Raw genomic sequence first — 5,000 nt, 5'->3', positions numbered from 1 at the left:
GTTCGCGTGTGTATGTGTTTTTCTTCTTCTTCTTCTTCTTCTTCTTCTTCTTTCTTTCTTTCTTTCCTTTTTGTGTGTGAATCTATTTATATTTAGTTGGTCTATTTATGAGAACATTTGTGTGTGTGCGTTCTTCCAATTTACCTTAAGTCATGTTTTATCATTATTACCTACTACATTAACACATTCCAACAACAAATGTAAGGTTTCATATTTTACAGTAACGGGATAATGATACTAATAATGATAACGATAACGCTAATAATGATACCAATACTTTCATCTTATTGATTAGTGAAGCGTCACACGCATTTCGCTCCTGAACAGCCTCAACTAATTTTTTTTTTTTTTAACCGCATGATCCTTTTCAACATCAACAGCAATGCTAACCAACATGCAAGAAAACATGAAGGACTCCCAACCGTTAGACATCATGATGGCGACTTTCTTCATGTTCCTCTCGCTCGTTGCCTCCTCCTTGAACATCGTCCTTGTTCATACATATCGGGGCGAAGAAGCAGGCCAGGCTATATACTCAAATACGGGTATGTATTCCCGTAGAGTTTTGTGCGGCGTGTAAGTGGAGGTGTTTATGGAATGTGAAGGTTGAGGTAAAGTGAACGGAGGAGAAGATTAAGTGGTAAAGGAAGTACGATGAGACCGGTAGATGAAAACGCAAGCTAGGCTCTTTAAACAAATGTGGGTGGGTGTTTCCGTACAGTGTTACACAGGATTCAAGGGCTGTTCACACTAGATCGCTTTACAGGAGTCTTTTACGTTCATTAAACACATTGATGACCAGCGCTGTTCTGATTTGGAACACGGCTGGTCATCAACTGAGACTTTTTCGCCTGTCCATGAATCTATAGACAGTGAACACTCTTTAAAATATGTATATATATGTATGTATATATATATATATATACACACACACACACACATATATATATATATATACATATATATATATATATATATATATATATATATATATATATATATATATATATATATATATAAACATTCAAAATGGTATCAAATTTCATACTTCACCTGCAAGATCTGATGATCTCTAAAGCGCATGCAATACGGCCACTGGATGTTTCTTACATATTGACTCTTAAGAACAGATACTGTCCCCAGCCCGTAATCTAATTTGAGAGAGAGAGAAAAAAAAAAAAAAAAAAAAAAAAATATATATATATATATATAATCATTATCAACAATGATTTGATAAACGATAACAAACAATGCACCCGAAAACAGAGTAGCGACTGCAATCATTGTTCAAAAGAAAGCAATGCCAAGGCAAGGCAGACAATCCCAATGAAAGAGCAATCATCCAAATGCCTTGCCTCCCCTTCCCTCCCTAAGCACCTGGAGCAGCAGATGCCCCCCCCCCCCCCGCGCCGCCGCCGCCAGGGGGGAGGAGCCCCTCAGTCTGCGAGAAAGGCTCCTGTCGCCGCTCCTCATCCTGTACCTGGCGGCGAGCGTCGTGTTGGGGGTCTTCTTGCTACTCCACACGTTCGACTCCGGTTCCCTCCGCGCCGCCTACTGCTTCAACAGTCTGGTCATCATCGCGTCACAGTATTTCCCGTTCCTGCACGCCGCCGCCCTCTGCGCGGCCGCCTCGTCCCTCTACGGCCGCCTCAACGCCCACATCAGGAGCGTGCTCGGCGGGGCCGCCTTCAACGAGGAAGCGGTCGTCGCCGGAGCCAGCGAGCTCCCTCTCGAAACTCACAGACAAATCAAGGTACAGATTTCTGAGTGCGTGCGTGCGCTCTGTTCATTTACATGTAGCACACCACAGCCACATGCACACACAACCACATGCTCACGCAGCTCCAGGTCGTGCATAGTTACGACATACATGGACACCCACACGCACACACACGCGCTCGCGTGTATGTGTCGTGCTAGAGTCCGGTAACTCGTTAAATACAATTGGATGCGACTGGTTTTGAATATTGGACATTTTGTCACCTTGCATGTATTCTTTAGGTGCGATTACATCATTGACACAAACGCAAGCATAATAACGTGTGTACGAAGATTATATGAATAACCACAATCGTAATGGAACCATTAAACCCTGATTTCTCTCTCTCTCTCTCTCTCTCTCTCTCTCTCTCTCTCTCTCTTTTTTTTTTTTTTTTTTTTTTTTTTTTTTTTTTTTTTTTTTTTTTGAGTTACACTTCTCTCCGACTACCGTTTGTAAAGACATTTTAATTCCGCGTTTTACAACCTTTACCGCCTTGGTAGTCCAGATAAAGCTAATATTTTAGAGAGAGAAAAAAATTTATCAAGAGAACCCGAGAGAAAAAAAAATAGCGTAGACATAGCTTGGTAATCATGCATACATCAATGTGCTATATTTGCTGGTCGCATCTTGGTTGGGAGTAATATTTTACCGACATGTATGCATCGCTTCCCAGCAGCCTAAGGGAGGAAGTTGAGAATCGCTGGTTTGGTGTCTCCTTTACCTGTGGCTGTTTCATTGCATGTACGGGCATATATGACATGTGTGTGTGTAATATGTATATATATATATATATATATATATATATATATATATATATATATATATATATATATATATATATATATATACATATATATACACATATATATATAGACATACGTACTTATACACACACACACACATTTACATGAATCTCCCCCTAACCCCACCCACCCACCCCCAATGTATCCTCAGGTGGCGACACGCGGAGACAACTCCACGACCCTCGAGCTGGAGCGATCTCGTCACTGGCAGCATCTCCTGTCGTTCATCTCGCATCAGATCTCGGAGACTTTTACACCAGCCTCCCTCGTGTCCACGCCAGCCTTCTTCCTCCTAGCCTGCTATAACCTGTATCAGGTGAGGAGCGCGTGCGGTGTGATAGCGTCTATGTTAACTTAATTAAGGATAGCAATACCCTTCTAACTGAATGAAAATAGTATGTAAATTAGATAATAAAACTACGCTCCTTTGATTGATTAATTAAAAACGATCCTGACCGATCGATGGTTCCAGCTACGGGACACTGACAATATGTATATATATATATATATATATATATATATATATATATATATATATATATATATACATATATATATATATATATATTTCTTTCATCTTCTTTGCTAATCTAACAATAATAACAAACAAACGAAGTAACGCCTCCCCCACCCCACCCCACCCCATCCACCCCACACCCCTCCCGTTCCTCCCCACATCAAAACAAAACGCTTTTTACCACAACAAATACACCTTCAGTAACCCAAATCTATGGTGTTCCGCAGTCATGGTGGATGGTGGCCAATGGTGCCAGTGTCACAAGGATAATAATTACTCTTCTCAATGCACTCAATAATATTGTGTGCCTCGGCGTCATCAGCTGGGCAGTGGATACACTTAAGGGACAGGTAAGGGGAGGTGTGTGCACTTACGGGACAAAAAGGGGGTCATTATTATGAATTATGATTGTTGTTGTTATTGTCGTTATTAGTTATGATCGTTTTTATTTTTGTTATGGTTGTTATTGTTGTTATTAATATTATTATTATCATTATTATTATTATTATTATCATCATCATCATCATTGTTACTATCATTATTATCGTTATTGTCATTATTATTATTATTATTATCATTATTATTAGTATTATTATCATTATTATTCTCATCATTATTATTATTATCCTTATCATTATTATTATCATTATTATTATCATCATTATCATTACTATTATCACTATTATCAATGTCACTATTAATACAGTTATCATTATTATCAGTATCATAGTTATCATTATTATCCTTGTTATTATCATTATCATCGTTATTATTATTATTATTATCATTATCATTATCATTGGTGTTGTTGTCGTTTTCCTCATTATTATTTTGTTTGCTTGTGTTGCATCATTATTACTCATGAATTCTATTAACTCCAGAATTTAAATAAGATTTATTTTCTAAAGTAATTACAGAGTATTAACTTTTAGACTTTCTCTCTCTCTCTCTCTCTCTCTCTCTCTCTCTCTCTCTCTCTCTCCATCTATCTATCTATTTATCTATCTATCTATCTATCTATCTATCTATCTATCTATCTATATATATATATATATATATATATATATATATATCTTTCTCTTTCTCTTTCTGTCTCTCTCTCTCTCTATTTCTCTCTCTCCCTCACCCTCTCACTCTCCCTCTCCCTCTCCCTCTCCCTCTCTCTCTCTCTCTCTCTCTCTCTCTCTCTCTCTCTCTCTCTCTCTCTCTCTCCCTCTCCCTCTCCCTCTCTCTTCCTCTCCCTCTCTCTCCTCTCTCTCTCTCTTCCCCTCTCTCTCTCCCTCTCCCTCTCCCTCTCCCTCTCCCTCTCCTCCCTCTCCCTCTCCCTCCCCCCTCTCCCTCTCCCTTTCCCTCTCCCTCTCCCTCTCCTTTTCTCTCTCTCTCCCTCTCTCTCTCTCTTTCTCTTCCCATCGCTTCCCTCACAGCACGACACCACAGCGGAGGAAGTTCACAGCTGCCGCACAGCTGTTCTGACCCCCGATACTGTGAGCGCCTTGCAGCATTTTTCGTTGCAGTTGATTCATTCATCCCCGAAGTTGGCTGTGGCTGGATTTTTCTCCGTGGATCGCAGCTTCTTACTAGCGGTGGGTTGATCTGTCTCTTTGTGTCTGTCTGTCTGTCTGTTTGTTTGTTTGTTTGTGCGTCTCTGTCTCTGTCTTTCTGTTTCTGTTTCTGTCTCTGTCTATCTGTCTATCTGTCTCTCTGTCTCTGTCCCTGTCTCTGTCTCTGTCTCTGTCTCTGTGTCTGTCTCTGTCTCTGTCTCTGTCTCTGTGTCTGTCTCTGTCTCTGTCTCTGTCTCTGTCTCTGTCTCTGTGTCTGTCTCTGTCTCTGTCTCTGTCTCTGTCTCTGTCTCTGTCTCTGTCTCTGTCTCTGTCTCTGTCTCTGTCTCTGTCTCTGTCTCTGTCTCTGTCTCTGTCTC

This window comes from Penaeus japonicus, unplaced genomic scaffold (genome assembly GCF_977035675.1).
Source record: "Penaeus japonicus unplaced genomic scaffold, GWHDUDI00000001_assembly GWHDUDI00000007, whole genome shotgun sequence".
NCBI lineage: Eukaryota > Metazoa > Arthropoda > Malacostraca > Decapoda > Penaeidae > Penaeus > Penaeus japonicus.
Note: the sequence above shows the minus strand (reverse complement) of the source record.